Source organism: Diadema antillarum, unplaced genomic scaffold, assembly GCF_040938485.1.
Source record: "Diadema antillarum isolate AM-2024a unplaced genomic scaffold, OU_Dant_1.0 scf00000129, whole genome shotgun sequence".
In the NCBI taxonomy this organism is placed as follows: Eukaryota; Metazoa; Echinodermata; class Echinoidea; order Diadematoida; family Diadematidae; genus Diadema; species Diadema antillarum.
In genome coordinates, this window is record NW_027271018.1 from 1,648,457 (window position 1) to 1,669,672 (window position 21,216).

Here is a 21,216-nt window from a genome sequence, read left to right on the forward strand (position 1 = left end):
TTGATTGGGAAATATGTGCCATACGTCATGATGTCATATTCATGGTATATAATTCATAGATAGCATGCCTACGAGAATTGAAACATGTAGTGGCAGGATCTGCAGACCACAGTGTATAATCACATCCACTGTACTGTGCCATACACTGAATGATTGCCTGTGTTCTTAAAATGTGAACAAACAACAAATGTAGAGGAATGCTTATTGTATTACAAATATGTAAGTGACAGTGTTCTGTGATGTAAAAAATAGAAAAATGTGTTCGAGGACGTCAAACAAATATCACACACAATTTCAAGCCTCTGGTAATATTATGGAATCCTCGTTCACAGAAAATGTGGTATTTTCTTCGGGGCTATAACCCTCTAAAAAAAAGAAGAAAGAAAGAAATAGTATAACTATTTCTGTCACCTAGGAATCCACAGTTTCAAACAGCATCTCAGTGCATTAGTACATCTGTTCATAATTCACGACATTTTGAAGTCACACTTTTCTGGTGAATCCAACATGCTGAAGTAATCCTACATTTATGTGAATGTTTTGAAGAGCATGATATATCATTTTAGTTCAGAGTGAGATATTAGGAGGAAAAAAGGAGATTGAATATCATCAGGCCTTGTGAGTTGCCTAGATTCATGTCACTAAATAGATCTACACATATTTTTTCAAAACTGTATAGATCTAGAAAAGGAAATGGAAATCATGTATTAAGGAAAATTTAATATCATGCAGTATGTATTTTATATGTCAATGCAATTTTCTTGAAAGTTTGCCCTATAACAAATCAGTTGATTTTGACTTTTTTTTTTCATAAGCACAACAACATTCTGTAATCATGTGCCCAATATTTTGCAATGGAGACATCAGAATATTATTGTTTGCTTTTCATTCTTTTCTTTTTTTTTCATTAACAGAGATACATGGCTAATGTATCAACACTTTTTGCTAAATGTGTCAAATATTGCTGGTAGTGGATTGAGAGTGAATGAAAGCATATCATATTTCATATCAAGCAATAAATTGTATACTATACTGATTATTCTGACAATCAACTACATGTAGGCAGGGATTATTCTGTCCCTGTTTGTTATTGCTTGTGTATGTGTGTGTGTCTTTTATTGCAACCTACAAATGTACATAGCATACTGTTCACGTAGGGAAGTGTATGGCAGAGCTGAACAATAGAATTCTGCAGTCTAATCACTGCACACACACTAACATGTGAAAACAATGATATTGCATGACTGTCTGTCACAAGCGTACTTGAACCACTTTAGCAGCCGTGCCGTCAAGATATGCCAGAACCCCAGATAACTGTGCTCATGAAATTATGGGTCATTGAACATAATTGATGGACACTGTTCAGTGTCAGAAGACCTTTCGCAGGATACAAACTCTTTGTTAGATGGTGAATAGACTCCTACACAATTGGCTTGTCTATGATGCAAAAACCTTTCATATGGTTCTCACAGGTTTCTTCTCTGAATATGTTGACAATTGGCATCCCACATCAAAGGCCACAGTTATTTGTTGCATCAGGATCTATTGTACATCAGATATTCCCTTATTGCACACAAAGACTGCGAACCAATGACACCGTTGTGCAATCGTGCGTATCACTGTCACGCAGAAAATTGTAGTTATATCACTGGGTTTTTTTTAATTTTTTTTATTCAGCCATAACTTATACAACATACGACACACAAGGCACTGACTCTTAAAGTCACTACCATGCATTCCTGTGTAAATGGAATGGTGATGAAATTGAATAATTACGCACTCATGATCTATTAATCTAACAATTAATGTATCAATATTTGTATACATACATATATATATATATATATACTTAGATAGAGAGAGAGAGAGAGAGAGAGAGAGAGAGATATGTCAAATTGTAGCCTTCCCTCTCGCTTGTGTATATGTGCTGTGCCACTCCCGGCGACTAGATGGAGAAGGGTCAGGATGGTCCAAGCTAGGTTAGGGTCCGTTTGGTTGAAATATACAACCAGGCGTGGGGAATGGCATTAGATACCAATTTGCTGGGTTACTACCAATCTATACCAGTTACTCGCTTACTACCGGAATTATACCAGTTGCAATTCATCTAAGTCCAGATACCAGTACCAGACCAATCTATACCAGTTACTCGCTTACTACCAGAATCATACCAGTTGCAATTCATCTAAATCCAGATACCAGTACCAGTGCAGCTCATCCAACGCAGATACCAGTACCAGTGCAGCTCATCCAACGCAGATACCAGTACCAGTGCAGCTCATCCAACGCAGATACCAATACCAGATACCGCCAGTGCTCACGCATGTATACTATTCAAGCATCACCGTAATTGCATTGCACTACTCACCGATACTTATGCTGTGCTGCAACAGACTCAAAGGAAACGATCCAGGCAGCAGTATCCAATTCAATCAATGCTTTATTAACACTTAACAGCACCGATCATCCACACTTTGGCCCGTGCCTGGGCCCACCCAGCCGAAATGTTACAATTTGGAACCCTATTTACACTCTGGCCGCTATATTTCCAAAACAGTTACACATTTTACTTGCAAACCTTTCCCCAAATACACTTATTTACTCTCAACATCATACAAAAAAGATTAGATAGCGAAGTAAATGATTATATGAGAGATTATTACTGAAAGTAATTGCATTTCCAATCCTTATTACCCCTCTAAAACTTCTAAATTGAAATAATCACGCCATAATCGTTATTTTCCCTCCAAATGATCGATTCATGATAGATTGTTAAAACAATTGATCATACGATCGATTATGCAATCGATCATGCAACTTTCACAATTTGGCTAGTTTTTAACCCGTTTTCTTGCTAATTTATGCCAATAATAATTCCAAAATGTCCTTAAAAGATTCCTCATAATCAACTCTGTCTGAATAATCACTAGAAAGCTTAACTGATATAGTCCTAATTTGGTATGTAATTAGCCCAACTAGATGATCTCAACCGATGACCATTTATCTTCATTGGTTACACGATATAATATGTGACCCTGCACCTCAAAACAAACAAAAAGTCGCCAGACATGAATTTTTAGTTAAGACCATATTCTGAAAGAGCAGACTTTAAGCTTTAAAATGATGTATAACTCAAATCAAGTGGACTCTCCTAACCTATCTAAATATTGGAAAGAAAGCACAAACTCAGGAAAAGTGTGAACTGAGAAAAGAGGCTCTAAAGTACAGTGTCTATTCAAGCGCTTATCTTTACAAAAAACCGTGCTGGCTGTGCAATGAATGGGACAAAAAACAGGAAGTAAACCACCAGAGTAACAACAATGAAGAGATTATCGGATTAAACTGAAATTAAGCATGCGTCATTAACAAATTCTGCCCATAATTAATGCCAACTTTCAAAGCAGTAGCACTATCCTTTCAAAATTTATTAGAGTTGAAAGTGAAGAGTGTGGACAAGGTTTTTCAGAAATGAAAAAGGGATTCTAAAGACACACCTAATCACACTATTCTACCAAAAATGTTAGAGATAAACTGCTAAAAAAACACACTTTCCTTCCCGTTTTATGATACCAAATTTTACCATAACGTAAAAGAAGACCCGCTCTTTCAGAAAATATGAAAAAGTCAAGTTCGGCTAGGTTGACCCATTTCACGTATTTTCAGTCCTCACGCAAAATCAGTGTGTGCGACTTTATGTTCGTTTTGAGGTGCACGGTCACATATATACAATGTATCACCATGTGTGTGTGTGTGTGTGTGTGTGTGTGTGTGTGTGTGTATGTGTGAGTGTGTCTGTGTGCATTTGTATTACAAAAAAATGTGTTTTATATACATGAAGAGATAGAGGGGGATAGCTGGTGTACAAAATGTAGTTTTATCTAGTGACCTTACAACATACACTTCACACTTTCAAAATCATGGGCCTATTTGAGGGCAAACTAAAAGTTTCCAGAATAAATAGTTCAGCTACTTGTACCTGCAAAATGACAAATATTGCATCACCCCCATACACACTACTATTGAACATACCTGTATTGTATACTCCAAGCTTCATGTGAACACCTATTGTCATGCAAACTGTTCCCTGATTTTTTTTTAAATTACTGATATTATTAGCGATCAATCTTCCACAGTATTAATAAAACAATGCACTGAGCACTCAGACATTTTTATGCCTCTGCATGTTAATGCATAGTATCAGTTTCATGCATGAAGAATGGGCTGCTGACGGCTCATCCAGCATGTGTGGCTTTATTGCTTTCTGTCTTGTGAGTTGTGTGTGGATACCCAACTGTGTTTGAATGACTATGTAAGTCATTATTTAACTCCTAACTAAGCTGGCCAGGTCCACAGCTGAGTGACTTGAGCTGGCAATCATTACTATAAAACATGAAACATTCGGAGCATGAGTCTTTCGCGACTTGAAGCAGAAAACCTTTGCATCTGCATGAAACTTGCTGGAATTGCCGTAGGCATTTAATGCATTGTGCGGGCAAACACTTTCGCACGGTTTTCACATTCTCAAATATCGGCTCCTCACAAAATTCTTGAAAGTTTAATGCACACAAAAAGTTCTGTTTTCTATTTACAGTGAGCAAAGGCATACGAAGCAAATGATCCAGCCGCCACCTCACGTGACCTCCGGATGCACTCTAAATTGATGGCGGGTTGAAATGCCGTTGTACTTGTTTTTGTTTTTTTTTATTTTGTTTTAACTGTGAGGAGTCTGCGTTGTGTAAAATAGCACGCATGACTGTTCCTTGCTCCCCTGACAAGGCAAGTGTTCAATGTGAATCAGAGGAGCATGAGCCATGTAGATTTCTTTTTGTGGTTAGCTTCACCATGCCCTTCTATTGGCACAGCAACTCATGCATTGATCAGCATGGTTCATATGCCTTTGAAAAAATACAACTTTAAACCTCTAAATGAATCGAACTCCATTACAAAATTATTTCTATTCTATTGTAAGTAGTCTTTTGTGTATATCTTTGTTCAAGTTGAGATACTTTGATTCATGATTTCTCAAAAGCTGATCATGAGATGTGCCTATATCACAGACTCTTTGGAGCTGTACATCTAAAAAGAGTCTGAGGCATCCCACCACCTGTTTGCCAGTCACTCATACAGTTAGCTCATAAGCTTACACGAGCTTTATACAAGAATCTGACCCACACAAACATTTTGCTGAGTCACTGCACAACAATATATACTGGCAGTGTTGAGACGTTTCAGTTTCACCTTCATAGTGTCGAACTGGGTGATTGTTAACGGTTGTTAATGGATTGACCGACACTGGCCACTCAGGAAGATCGACTTCCTATGTTTGGTTAAACTTGTGTATCAATGGCCATGCATCCCCAAACCAGAAACTATTCGACACAGCAGGCTAGCTGTGTAGTGACCATTTGACCATGCCCTAGCAGAAGAGAGGACATGAACGTCTAGATTTATACCGATACCCCACAAAAATTTTCACTTGCACAGCATGGTGAATCTTGGTAGGCTTTGTCACCTACTAAACTAGTCTTATCTCTTACTGGGCTTGGATTTACAATATATCCAAATGCTACTTTGAGACACTGCACATTGCATCCTTCTCAACATCATGACAATGAATTAACTCATCCAAGCATGCGATAGCAATTTCGACAACACAATAATAGATGTCATATACATGTACATGCACGTGCACACGTACTGGTACAATTCTAATAGCAGCAGGCAAATGTGATGCCCTAGAGCACATATCGGATGGAGGCTTATTTGTGCCAACCACATATATCTCATTTCAAAACCATGTGCTTGCCCTTTTAGAGGAGAGGTCTACGGACACATCTTGTAATACTTACGACGTTTTGCCACTTCCAGTCGGTCCAAGCAGTGCGTTTAGTCCAGGTGCAAATACGCCACTGTACAGGACATGTTCAAAGTGGTTCCAGGGTCAGCCAGTTGCAGAGACAGATCGATGCCAACATACAAGAGTGAAAAATTAAGGCATATTTAGATTTATATCAACTTTCTTTGAAATAAACTTTTTCTTTCTTTTTAACATGTGTGTGTGTGTGCGTGCATGTGTATGTCCTGAATACTTTGAAATGCATCTATTATCAAATTCAAGAAGCATAACGTTGCTCTGGATTTCATTACAGTTATGTTCACATGACATTTGTAACATTCAAAATTGTAAACTTTGATGATTAGCTTGAACTCATGCAGTTCTGAACAACGTACGATGTGCATCCACACAACACTTACATGTTGTAACCTTTACAGATTAAATTTTTGAGCTAGATCAGTCCCACTTGATGGTTAAACTACAGAACAAGAAGAATTACACACACACGAAGCACTCGCCATAAACCTGATACAAACTATATGCGATGATACAGTGTACAACATGCAATGGAGATTGACTTGGAAGCTGAGGCGGAAGAGGGCCATGCCGACTTTCGAGCCTGTTGATTATTGTGTCAGCATGAACCCCCCCCCCCCCCCCCCCCCCAGGCTTGTAGATAGATGTCTTGTGGTTCTAATCATTGACTATGTATCCAGGGCTCGACACTAATGGTGGCCCGGTGGCCCAGGGCCACCAAAAATGAAAGTCAGGCCACCAAATTTCAAAAAAGGGCAAATTTGGTGGCCCGCCTCGGGCCACCAAAATTTTTTGAAAAGTATGTCAATAAATTCGTAACTTTTTGCGCCGGAAATTAGCAGTTAAATTCGTTCAAAGGATGGATGAAAAGGACTGAATGAATGCCCAAGAGTGAGTGTTGCAAGTTTGTTGAAGTTTATTTACGAGTAGATATGTCCAACTTCTAATTCTTACTATCATAAATCTTAAATATTTGACTCATTAAGAAAAAAACGACTTTTAATGTTGTTTATTGTTTTTTTTCGGGACACCAAATTTTTCTCTTGGGCCACCAAAAATTTGAAATTTAGGACTTTGGTGACCCCATCGGGCCACCAAACAAAAAAGTTAGTGTCGAGCCATGATGTATCTATAGATTGCTAATTTTCCAGGGCATTATCACAGGGCTATAGACTACAAGCTAATTATGGAAGATGGAAACTTCAAGCCAACATTGTGTCAACGTAACTATTGTGACAGTTATGGACTCTTCCTGCCCTAATGCCCACATCATGTACTGAAGTCTAATTTAACCCACTGAGGACGATCGTGTCCCGAGTACACTCGGGCAGGGATCAACGGGAAATGCGTGTTGTAGTAAAATTAGCCCATCCTCAATGGGTTAAAAAAGGCTGCTAGACATGAGCAAGATCTTGACAATAGAGAAATGACATGATGTTATACAGAAAGAAAAAAAATGTGGCATATGTCCATTGGGAACAACTTTAGAACATTATTTGTCAGTATTACAATCATCTCATTTGAGGTACAAGCTGTAGTGTCAGAAATAAAATGGTAAGTATACAATTTGCATTGTAAATCTATGTGTGTGCACATACATGTAATTATCTACATATACATGGATACATTATAAAATGTACCACTAAATATCACATATACAATGTATTCCTTCGAGATTGAAATAGGACACTACTTCTGCATCACAATTTAAAGTATTTATGATTTTAAAAAAGGCATTGGACCAGGGACAAAAATCAATAATGGAAGTGGTGTGAACATTTCACATTTTCTGAAGACTAAATGTCATTAGTATACATCCTTTGATCTCATATCTTTGTAGCTCTCGAACTGGGGTAAAAGAAATGGACTCTGCGCTCACGTAATTCCCTTTAGAATTTCTTTCTCTCCCCCTTTCTTGCATCTTCCGCCAGTCTGCACAAAGTAGTGTACGTCATGACAGGAAATGGTTGCAGCGCTGGACAAGGTCTGTCAGAAACAGTGAAAAAAAAAGAAAGGAACATCATTGAGACTTCAATATAATTTCTTGCTTGGTGTGGCCTCACTGGCCATCCAATCCACAATAATGTACTCCTCACTAGTAACACCAACAGCCCTGAAGTTAACTCGTCATTGCTTGTGTGCTACACACAAAATATAGAAATACAGCTGTATAGATTTGAATACTATGATCAATACTCTTGAGTGTTATCTTATTTGTCTAAATAAAGAGTTAAAGGTATTGTTTACCATTGGGAGTAGTGATTCACAAAATTTTTGAATACAAACTGCAGTCACATTTGATGCATACAATGTGACTGTAGGTCAGTTGTATCTCAAAACATCCTACCATATAAAATTTCGCAATTATAAGCCCAAAATATGAGATATCACTATTTTTCTCAATAAACCATAACTGTAGAGGGTTTATTCTAGAAACAATTTTCTTAAGGCACTGAAGCTGGGTTTTTGTTTAATCTGCAAATGGTAAATGCTTTTAAAACCTTTGGCCCGAATTCATGAAGGTGGTACAATCTTTGTCCACAACCATGGACAAATGTATGGGGATCGAACCAAGTGTCACATGGCCTATTTCATTACGAATGATTTCATAACGAAATAGGCCATGCGATACTTGGCGCCCTATACAAAACTAAGGTCTTTGTCCATGGTTTAAACCATGGACAAAGATTGTACCACCTTCGTGAATTCGGCCTTTGTGTCTGGTGCATTATCTATAGTGAATTTTTTTTAAAAAAGATCCAATATAAAATTATACATAATTCATGTACAATGTACAATGCTAATATTAAGAATGTACATGCCAGAAATGTTACCAATAAAGGAAATCATAGGGGGCTTATAAAATCTTCGTGATCGGAGATCTATTCAAACTCATGGAAATAAAAATGCAACAACAACACGAGGGACAAACCCAGACACAGAATCTATCTTTTTTTCTTCTTTTTTTTTTCTGTAGGTGCAAGGTTACATACACTGTACTTCATCAAAACTGAAGTGTTTGTTTGTTTTTTTTTCTCCCCTCGGCTGTGACTGGCAGTGTTTGGCAACTTATAATCTCTATTGCAGTCAGCCAAGAAGGAATAGAATCAGAAACACAACCAGAATCAGAAACGCAACCAGAATTGGCTTATCATATTATTCTACAGAGTACCATGTCCTTGCTACTGTAAAAGTAGCATGTCTTGAGACAGTTCCAGTGGAGCGTGACGGATGGCTGCAAACACTACAAGCTCAAACGAATCTTTCAGTTTCACTTAGTTTTTGCTATAATAGTGTCACCTGCAGTTAGAGAATGGAGCCTAGATGAAGCCATACATTGGGCACAATGTTAAAGACCTGGTAGCATGTAGGGCATTCATGGATGACCCACTCAATTCGCTGACAACAGAGTGCATTAAAAAACCAAGAATAGCACTAGTCAGCAAATACATGCATCGAAGCGTACACTGTATGCTCAATCGGTAACGGTCGACTCCAGCAAGTCAAGATTCTTTGGCTGTGTGTGGTGTACTTACAATTGAAATTACAAATCAGTAATGAAGCTGAATGTATACACTAATCATTGGATGGATTCTCAAATATATCTGCACCAGGCCAGCATGCCTCTCCATAAATCCCCATGCTGTCAAGTCCTTTAAAGAAAATAAAAAAAGATAAAAAACTTGTCCAGACAGATGGATTTTTCTATCTATCACTGACATTACCAGCCCTGAATCAGAGAATTAAACTTCTGAAGGACATCTAGAGATTAACTGACATCAGACTCCATACAAATGTTGTGTCCACAGACTGTGCATTCACCCAACAAACCACAAGGGATAAATACATCTCATGTGTATCTTTTTTTCTTTCTGTTTTTCGTGGAATACAGCCCAGTGGACTCTCGATCAGTTTTGAGTGAATGTGCTTATGGACTAATATTTTCATAAAACATGTCTAATCATTACTTTCTGTTCCATTGTCATGAGATATGTGTGCAGGAATGCAGATGTTCCACCTTTCTCATTGTATGGCTCAAAGACTTTCTATGGAACCAAAATGAGCTTGCATAATGAGAGCATTAGATAACAAAGGAAAACACATCTATCAAGTGTGATTAAAGAGAAATTACCGCATTGGTAAGAGAATTGTGATAAGTCATCTATGAAAATCCATGAATCATTGGGAGAGAATATATACCCATTGAAATTGGTTGAAGAACCAATCTATGTTTTGAATATAGATTTAAACATTAAAATATAATATTACTGACTTACATTTTTAAAATGATTTTCCTTGAGCACACACTAACTGGACACTTTATCACGTAATACCAATTGGATGATGTGTCTAGCCAGATAAAGATAAACTAATGTTTCAGACAAAGACAGCTCATATTTGAGTGATGTGACTTATGGTGAAGAGTAGACACCCTCTAAGTGTGATGATGAACAATTGTTCATTGAAACAAGAGACCCGCGGGTCTAGCGCTCACCTGAGTATCGCAAGTTCACCTTTCACGCAGTCACTAATCTAAATTATTCACAGCTCTACCAAAATTTGACGAGGCATTCTCAAGTGGAAGATGAAAATGTACAATAAGGGCCCAATTTTTTCAAGATTCCTTAATTTGGGGGAATTGGGGCCCCCTGGGGCCCTCTGGGTGGGGCATGGTGCCCAGTTTGATAAATTGAGATCCTGACCACCTAGGGATGCTACCTGCCAAGTTTGACAAAAATTCATCATGAGGTTTTCAGGAAGAAGATGAAAATGTACAATTCAGGCCCCCATTTGGACCCTTCCAACCACCCCCCCCCCCCACCCCCAAGAGGGGCACCCCTGGATCTCCTATGAACAAACTTGAAACTACAGTCATTAATGTACTCACTCATAGTATTATCTCAGCTCTATAACTTCTGATTCTAGAGAAGATTTTTAAAGATTCCTTCATTTGGGGGGTTTGGGCCCCCTGGGGGCCCCCTGGGCGGGGCATGGTGCCCATTTTAACAAATTGAGATCCTAACCCCCTAGGGATGCTACCTGCCACGTTTGGTGAAAATGGGTCATGGGGTTCTCAAGAAGAAGATAAAAATGTACAATTTAGGCCCCATTAGGACCCCTCCTCACCCCCCCCCCCCCTGGGTCCCAAGGGGGGCACCCCTGATTCTGCCATGAACAAACTTGAAACTACAGTCATCAATGTGCTAACTCATAGTATTAACCTAGCTCTATCACTTCTGGTTCTAGAGAAGAAGATTTTTGCGGATTCCTTAATTTTGGGGGGTTTGGGCCCCCTGGGGGCCCCCTGGGTGGGTCATGGTGCCCATTTTAACAAATGGAGTTCCTAACCCCCTAGGGATGCTACCTGCCAAGTTTGGTGAAAATGGGTTATGGAGTTCTCAAGAAGAAGATGAAAATGTACAATTTAGGCCCCATTAGAACCCTTCCCCACCCCCCTCCCCTGGGTCCCAAGGGGGGCACCCCTGATTCTGCCATGAACAAACTTGAAACTACAGTCATCAATGTACTAACTCATAGTATTAACTTACATGTAGCTCTATCACTTCTGGTTCTAGAGAAGAAGCTTTTTACAGATTCCTTAATTTTGGGGGGTTTGGGCCCCCCTGGGGGCCCCCTGGGTGGGGCATGGTGCCCATTTTAACAAATTGAGTTCCTAACCCCCTAGGGATGCTACCTGCCAAGTTTGATGAAAATCGGTCATGGGGTTTTCAGGAAGAAGATGAAAATGTAAAAAGTTTACGCACGACGCACGACGGACGACGGACGACGGACGACGCACGACGGACGCCGGACGAAGGGCGATCGCAATAGCTCACTTGAGCCGTTGGCTCAGGTGAGCTAAAAAATGCCTATGAATAATTGGATAGTTAAAACTTTTCTGGTATGCATGACAACCTGAAATTTGAGCTAGACGAGAGTGCCCCCACCCTCCATTGTGAGAAAATGTGATTGTTCTACCACGCAATTTTGGACTAAATTTCAGCTTGGTGAGAAGTTTTAGGGTTGTAAAATCTACTTTGAATTGCCCCTTTTGATTCGGGCACTACTGTGGACTGAAATCATGGCGTGACACTGGACACTCCAGATAAGTCAAAATCAATCTCGAAAAAGTTGATTGTCGATGCGCCAGTAGAGCTGGATTCCCAGGCCGACAGGCTCGGCGGCGACTCTTCACTTCCACCCGCTTGGTTCGTCAGCTACTTAGAGAGGTTCAACAAACTAGAAGAATGGATTGACTCGCTCATAATAAACGGATTGGGGGAACTAACGCTCAAAACCAAGGACAATGAAAAGAAAATCGATGCGTGTTGTGTTCAGATGGATGAAGTAGTGTCTGAGATGAAGAAGCTCAAGCATGAGAAGGAGGATCTCCTACTCAAGGTAGACAATCTGGAAAACAGAGCCAGGAGAAGCAACTTGGAACTACACGGCATCATTGAGAAGCCCAGGGAGAATTGCCAGGAACTGGTTGGGGATTTTCTCTCCGATTTTGTTGGCATCGAGTCCTCTAAAGAAAGGTGACACCGCACGCCCACCGCCAAGGTGTCGAGAGAGGGAGCTGAGAGGGACAAACCTAGGATCATCCACATCGCCTTTTCCACCTATGTGTCCAAGGAGCTGGTACGTAAAGCCTGTATCGCCAAACTCAAGAAGGAAAGCACATACAAGGGAGGGAATGTGTCTGAAGATTTTTCCAGACGCATTCTTCAGCTCAGGAAAGAGAAGATGGATGAGCTAAAACGTCTCAAGGAAGAGGGCAAGAAGCCCTTTTTTTTTTTTGCCTTCAGGAACAAGGATGGGAAGTTGAACATTGTGGCCTAATAATTATCTCAAGACAAGACTTAAGCATAGTGGACATTACATGACTAACAGTTTCAGGTTATACAATTTTTCTGTATTTTTATTCGGTACCCTGTTTCATTCCTTCATTAGACAAAGCTATTCATTATTATCAAAATTTTTTTATGACAGTGTGACCCTTATTAATAGATATTTGTATTCGAGCAAATTATGGATTAGATTAGTTAAAATCCCATGTATTCAGATGTCCATGGCCGGCCTTTTTTTCTTCTTCTTCTTTCTTGTTTCCTTTACACACATGATAATTGTTTACAGATTAATATACAACGTGTACATGTATAAGCAGGTCATTAGTGTGTAATTCAACCCAACCCAGGTTTCTTTGAATTGCCTGAGAGTACACTGTAAATGGGATCTCTGTTTTGTTGTAACCCATGATGTTCTTCTGATGCAAAAACATTGTTTTCAGATAGCAGGGGCAGGCTGGCGTGTACAGTTTTTGTGGTGTACTGGGCCTGTACTACTTGTTTAAGGTTTATTTTATTTTTTTAATTTGAATGTTAAGGCCCCGTCACACTACAGCATATAAATCAGCGAATGCCTAGCGGATGGGCAAAATTTGGCAAAGTCCAGATACACTCAAATCCGCTCGAATTCGCAAGCAAAATGTGGTGTTCGAACGTTCGCCTAACGATCGAATGATGAGCATATGCTAACCGTGTTACGAGTGGATAAAGTAACGAATGAAAGCGAATGCGTACAGTCCATCCAATGGATGCTGAGCGGACAAAGCGAATGAACAGCGAATGCCCAACATATGCAGAGCGATACTGCGGCAATCACGTGACGGATCTCGGCTGACGTACCCTTCACCAAATCATTTTGAGCAGTGACAGTGTCAAGTAATGTTGTGACTGTGAAAATGGCCCCAAAAAGAAGAAAACAGAAGTCACCACCAAGTAATCCTGATGTCACTACCCTCAACAGTCCTCAAGATTCCCCTATTTTAAAGTGCACCCTCTGATGATCACGTTGATGCATGATGTTGGTAGTCCAACATCCTCCATTGCGTCTGGTGCCTCCAACTAGCGTCGAACTTTCACAATTCCAAATTTCCAAGCAGAGATCCCCATTTACTACCGGTTGACTTTTATAGCAGCGGTTTAGAATACTGTTCTCGATATAAGCACTGCAAATGCGTTTATTATCTACCATTTATTACTTAATGCCAGAATACGAATAATGAAATGTCATGTAGGGGGCTGTGGCATAGTGGATAAGACTCCCAACTCCCGAACCGAGGATCCGGGTTCGAATACTGCTCAGTGCTTAAGACAATAAGACAATATACAAGACATCAAAAATCCCCTCAAGTTTTATCTAGGTTGGATTACATTTTGGTTTCTAGTGAATTTTTCTGTAACTGTGTGAAATCCAAAATTTCACCTGGAATCCAGTCAGACCATTCTGTCGTTTCGGTGCAGTTAAATGATAATCAACCTTCAAGAGGCAAAGGTTATTGGAAACTTAATTGTTCTTAACTTCATCTTGATACAGATTTCGTTTATTTGATCAAGGAAAGGATAAAAGAGTTTAAAGAAATACATAAAGACTCAGACTGTAATCCCAACACCTTATGGGACTCTATGAAATGTTTTATTACTGGAATCAGTATTGAGCATTCAGCCAGAAAGAAAAAGGAAAAGGAAAAAAGAAAAAGATCAGCTCTTGAACGAAATTAATGAAATCAAATCACAGTTAAGTAATAATGTAATTGCAAATGATTCTTTGTTACAAAAGCTTGAACAGTTGGAAGACAAACTGAACAAAATTTATGATTTTGAAACTAAAGGTTTGATAATAAGATCTAGAGTAAGGTGACTTGAAGAAGGAGAAAAAAACTCCAAATATTTTTGTAATCTGGAAAATAGATCCTATCAAAGGAAAACTATCAGTAGACTTCAGGATGATACAGGAGGTCTAACCTCTGACCCAGATAAAATTTTAAAGGAAATTCATCAATTTTATAGCAAACTATATTCTAATCCTGATGATATCCAATACAATTCTAATGGAAATATTGATAAAGAATTGTTTAATAATATTGACATTCCTAATCTAACTGATGATGAAAAGCAAACTATAGAAAGTCCCCTTTAAAAACAGGAAATATTTAATGTTATCAGATCTATGAAAATAAACAAGACCCGTGGATTTGATGGAGTACCCATTGAATTTTATTTAGTTTTTTGGCCAGATATTTGTGATTTGTTAATGAATTCTTTCAACTTTTCCTTACAAAATGGTAAAATATTGGTATCACAGAGAAATGATGCTATTACACTTCTACCAAAAAAAAAGACAAAGACCATTTGTTTATTAAGAACTACCGTCCTATTACATTATTGACTGTAGATTATAAGATCTTGGCAAAGTGTTCAGCTAACCATATAAAAGGTGTTATGGCCTTATCCATTCCGATCAATCTGGATTTTTTAAAAGCTAAAAGTATTGGTAATAATGTACGCCTGATTTTGGATTTGATTGAATACTCCCACACTAATGAAATTCCTGGAGCTATTCTTTTACTGGATATTGAAAAGGCATTTGAGAGTGTAAGTCATAATTTTTTGCTTCATACCCTACAAAAATTTAATTTTGGTGATAAATTCATGGATTGGATAAAAACTCAGCACGTCAGACCTATGTAATGAATAATGGTATTTTAACTGAGCGTATTTCTATCCAAAGGGGCATCTTTCAGGGATGTCCGATTTCACCTTACTTGTTTTTATTGGTTATTGAAGTTATGGCACTGTCAACTAGGCAGAACAAACAGGTGAAGGGGATAGTAATTACAAATCAAGAGCTGAAAATGTCTTTATTTGTGGATGATTCAGTTTGTTTTATAGATGGGTCAATAAATTCCTTCAAACATTTATTTGATATTTTGAACATATTTGGTAAATACTCTGGATGTAAAATTAACTTAACTAAAACAGAAGCAATTTAGATTGGAGCTAAAAGAGGTTGCCAAAGATTTCCTTTTATCAACCAGGGTATTACTTGGAAAAATTCTACATTTAAATGTCTGGGAATCAATTTTTCTCTCAATTTGGGTTTGATATTTGATTTAAATTATAAGGAAAAATTAAAAAGCATTACCCAGACTATCAACTGCTGGAGAATGAGATCCCTCTCTTCAATTGGTAAAATTTGTGTAATTGAGTCTCTTGTTCTCCCACAGTTATTATATCTCTTTTCTGTTTGAAGTATCAAGATACCACAAAAAATTTTCAATGAGTTAAATAAGCTGTTTTTTAGGTTTATTTGGAGTGGTGGCCAAGATAGGGTCAAAAGGACATTTATGTACAATGATTACGCTCAATGTGGTCTCACGATGACCAACCCCTTATGCTTTTGCTCTTGCTCAAAAAATGACCATGTGGATGAAATGTTTACTTGATGATAGCTTCGAATCTGTTTGGAAATCGATTGAATTATCAGCCTTGGAAAAATTTCATATAAACCCTAATATTCTTTGGAAATCATACGCAACTGAAAAAATCTTGAACTCTTTAGGTAATACACAGTTAGCAGATTCCTTGCCTACTTGGTACATATGTACAAGGAGTATGCAACTGTAGAGCAATTTCAATGCAAATTCTCAGAAATTGGTGCATGTCAGTCATTGTGGTTTAATCGATTGATACATTCAAAATCCAAGAAGTATTTTTATTATGAGTTGTGGAATATAAAGAATGTATCTGTAATCTCTGACTTGCTGAATCCTCCCTTTCCTGGCTATAAATTATTTGAAGAATTAGTCCTTGATTTTGATATCCCTTAGTCACACAGAAGAAAGTATAATTTTTTAATAAAGAATATTCCAAATGACTGGCTGGAAAAACCCAATATGCAAGATGATGTACATGAAGCTCTCATAGTTAAGTTGAAGAGTTCAAAGAAAATACCCAGTCTTGCATACAATTTGCTGAACTCCAAACAAGTTCCCAACAAGCGTTATGAATATTGGGATAACAAGGTTTTAGTACCAGTCAATCTGGATTGGGAAAAAGTACATGTTAGAAATTTTACATGCACTATTGATACTAAACTACGTTTGTTTTATTTTAAACTTTTTCATAAAACAATAGCCCTAAACGAATTATTGTATAAGATTAAAAGAAGAGATTCTCCAAACTGTTCTTTTTGTGATAAATTTGAAGAGACAATAATTCATTTATTTTGTGAATGTGAGGTCAGTCCAATTTGGGAACTTATATGAGGTATATTAGTGCAAATGTATGATTCTAATTTCAATTTTACAAATTTTAATAAGTTGTTCGGTGTATTATCTGACAAATTCGTAACATATTTAATCTTAGTGGTAAAATATTTCACATTTATTTGTAAATTCAAAAACAATATTCCAAATATAAATGCATTGAAATCATTTGTTCAAAAACAGAAAGAAATAGAATACCATTTGGCTAAGAAAAGGAATAAGCTCCCATTCATTTCAAAAAATGGAGGTTTGATTTTGATACATGTAGATAAACTCTATTGGTGGTCAGTGTACTTATATGTATCAAGATTCATGCTGCTAGTGACAGTACCTAGATACATACTACCTCTCTATCAGTGCACTCAATGTATTACATCCAGAGTACATTGTATGTCATGTTCATAAATCATATGAGTTTGAATAATCATGTGTCATATTTAGTCACCATGGAAGGAGGTTACCCTGATGTCTCCATACAGTGTAGGTTAAGAGTTGTTATGTGTATGATTATCCCAAATGTTTCTCTTGTCTTTTTTCAAATTGTTGCCAATTGTGTGCAAATAATGTAATTTGGTTTGATTTAATAAAACATATAAATAGAAAAAAAATTGAGCAAGAGCCTGAGAGGTAGATAAAAACCTACAGTTTCCAATCAGACAAAAATCAAAATTTCAATTTTTCATCGGTACCTTGGTACCTCAACTTAAATCTGATTTTTTTCTTGAATGTGGCACCAGCAACTTGTGGCTGCTTTTGATGTGATGGGTCACATACAGCTGTACACAATGTATATCGCGACTTAAATAACAGACATACTGTAAAACGAGAAATGTTCGCGTGCATTTTAATTTCGCGAATTTCGCGAAATTAAAATGCACGCGAAAGTTCTTTTGTACACTATAATGCACTGAATGCCAGTGGCAGTTCGCGAAAATTTCATGCCACAAAAAAGGCTGTCGGCTCCAATTCGCGAAAAATTCATGCCGCGAATATATCATGTTTTACAGTAATACGGCATGACAATGTGCACTAGACAATGAGAATTATAAATCACATCATCTTACCCCTGGAAAATGAGCAGAATCTAGGGAACTACAGTATGTAACGTTAGGCCTTTTTTATTATCATTTTTATTTTTCATATATCATTTATTTTGTTTTTATTCCAGTCGCAAAATATCATCTCAGACTCAGGGGATAAAAGCTTCAGGCTGTTTATACAAATATCATTAGATCTATATCTAGAGTAAATAACCCTGTTTGCAACAGGCCTTTAATATACAGGGTGCTTATTTGCGGCAGGGGCCGTTTCATTCATTGATGAAAAAGGCCAAATCAGGTTTCACTTCCCAGAACACCTGCAAGTACATGTAACTCTTGTTCAGGCTGTTGTGTCCTAAAGTGGACATATCAGGAAACACAAATGGTGTTCATTAGCTGTTAAAAGGGTACAAGTTCACCTTCCTATTCATGTGGCTTGAGTGAATGCAGCAATGTGAAAGTCAGTGAAAGTTTGAGGAAAATTGGACAATCTGTTCAAAAGTTATGAATTCTTAAAGGACAAGTTCACCTTCATAGACATGTGGATTGAGTGAATGCAGCAATATTAGTAGAACACATCAGTGAGAGTTTGAGGAAAATCCGACAATCCGTTCAAAAGATATGAATTTTTAAAGTATTTGCGTAGTCACTGCTGGATGAGAAGACTACTACAGTGTATGATGTCGTATGCGTACAACCATATAAAGAAAATAAAAAGAGAATTTCACAAAATTTTACTTTTTGAATAAAGTGCACATTTCTTCGACTTGATACTGACATATGTTAAAGGTAATATTATTCCCTCTGCCTTCTGAAAAAGAGAAGTCAATTGTTCTTTTGTTATGCGAGAAAAGTGAAAATATGTTGAATTTTCTTTATTCTTTCTTTATATCGTTGTACTCATGTGACATCACAAGCTATAGTAGTCTTCTCATCCAGCCCTGGGTGAGCAGAAACTTCAAAAATTCATAACTTTTGAACGGATTGTCCGATTTTCCTCAAACTCTCACTGATGTGTTCTACTAATATTGCTGCATTCACTCAACCCATATGTCTGTGATGGTGAACTTGTCCTTTAAAGTTTACGTAAGTGCCACCATTGCTGGATGAGAAGGCTACTACAGTTTGTGATGCCACATGTGTAAAAAAAATGTTTGTATGATATAAGGAAAATATTTTGAGAATTCCACAGAGTTTTCTTCTTCTTTTTTTTGAAAAACTACACATTTCCTCTAGAATCTACAACGTGTAGGCCTACAACTCATTACTAGCATTATTATGTTAAGGCCAAGGGTAGTATTATTCCCCCTGCCTTCTGAAAGAAGCAAGTCAGGTACTTGTTTATTATGCCAGAAAATTGAAATTTCTTCACACTATTAAACCTCTAGATCTAGATCCGTTTTTCTTTATATCGTTTTGTGAGACGCATGACATCACAAACTGTAGTACTTGTGTAGTATGTAGATACCGGCCTCTAGTCTTCTAATCCAGAGACTTTGTTACTGAAACTTAAAAATTTCGTACCCCTGTTGAAAGGATTGTTCAATTTTACTCCAACTTTCACAGTTATGTTCTAATATTGCTGCATTCTCTCAATTCTTATGTATTGATATGATGCAATATTTGGTACCCTGGGGTACCAAATGAAAATTCGCCATTTTGTTGAATTAATCATTTTTTTTTCAGCGCTGAACCCTGGCTTACCAAGAAATGTGTCAAAATATTTTTTAGTATTATTATGCACAAAAATGTTTTCTTATTTGTGATTATGCAACAATTAATGCATGCAAGTGTACTTCGAAAAACACCTATGGTGCTAATTCATTGCTACGACTTTGCCGTATCCGAATTCGGAATGGGCGTATCTGAATTCGGATACGCATTGTAAGATAATGGGCATGAGATGGAATGTACAACGCGGTACCCCGGGTTACAACGGTACCCCGGTGTACGGCGTGCCGAATCATATGAAGGTGAACGCATCCTTTGCTTTGATTGATGAATGAAACTGCCCCTGCCACAATACCTAAATTATAGGCACCCTGCTGCAGTCTACACACTGTGTAGCTGTTCCTGAAAGAGGACACACCACGATTAGTATTACCCGTCCGCTTTGAATCTGCTGGGGTATAATTATAAACATGTAAGTACTTCTGAAATACCGTATGTCCCCCCAAAAATGACATAGCATGCCCTCCGCAAAGGTAGCTCTAAAAATAGTGAATCAATCCATGTACAGCATATATGCAATATCAGGGTATGAAACTATAACTCATTGCCCACATCTTACAGAAAACCCCATTCGATTTGCTTCAGTGGTCAAAGAGAAAAGAGGAATTTTGTAGAGCATGTCAGAAGTCTCTTCCCTCCAAGTTCTGTCTATTGTGTTCACACATTAATTTGTTTTTCCAAGAGCATCCAAGTGCTAAACTTGGAAGAATCATTCATGACATGCTTTACAAAAATCCACATTTCTCTGTGACCGCTTCACCAAATTGAATGGGGTCTTCTGCTTATATTCTAAGACTCTGAAGTAGCGTTAGCATTTAGAAAATTTTAGGATCTAACACTGTTAGACGGTTTAGTCACGATATTGGGTGTTATCAGTGCGAAAAGTGGATCGTGATTTTAATTGGACATCCCCTACTGTATACTTAGTAATCGTATAAAATCCGTAGTGCAAGAATCACCCCATTATAAAACACATGCAACAACCATCAAAATCAGCCCCCCCCCCCTCCCATATCACAGACAGCTCTGCTAAGATACAAACCTTGCTCTACTGACGGCATTCCCTACTGACTGTATGGCTCGTCCAGCGATACCCTACCCGTACCCGGGTATCCTAAGCAAAGCACCTGCCCCCGATCGATGTTGCTTTGTCTTCCCATGATGGACTGGTGAGTTTGCAACAGTACAAAATCAGCCCAGCCTGGTACTGCTGTGCCGGTCGGAGGTGGTCTACCGGTATTTTAAGTATCCGGTGTGAAATATCAAGATGAGGTCTACCTTACCTACTGCTGTGCTCAATTAACGTTACAACACCTGCAACTATCTATACTAAATTTACTTGTTGTTAGTGCTAGCTTTATAAACAGAAAAATGTTTAGATAAAAAAGAATGACTTAACGTAAAACGCATGACCATGCATGATGACGGTTACTCACGGAGTTTTCAGCCATATTTATTAGTTT

At 38.0% G+C, this 21,216-nt stretch overlaps 1 pseudogene; it reads right to left on the bottom strand.

The window, feature by feature from the left end:
• LOC139720567 (broad substrate specificity ATP-binding cassette transporter ABCG2-like) overlaps nt 1-9,852 on the bottom strand; it is a 28,845-nt pseudogene extending 18,993 nt beyond the window's left edge.
• Nucleotides 9,853-21,216: the final 11,364 nt, after the last annotated feature.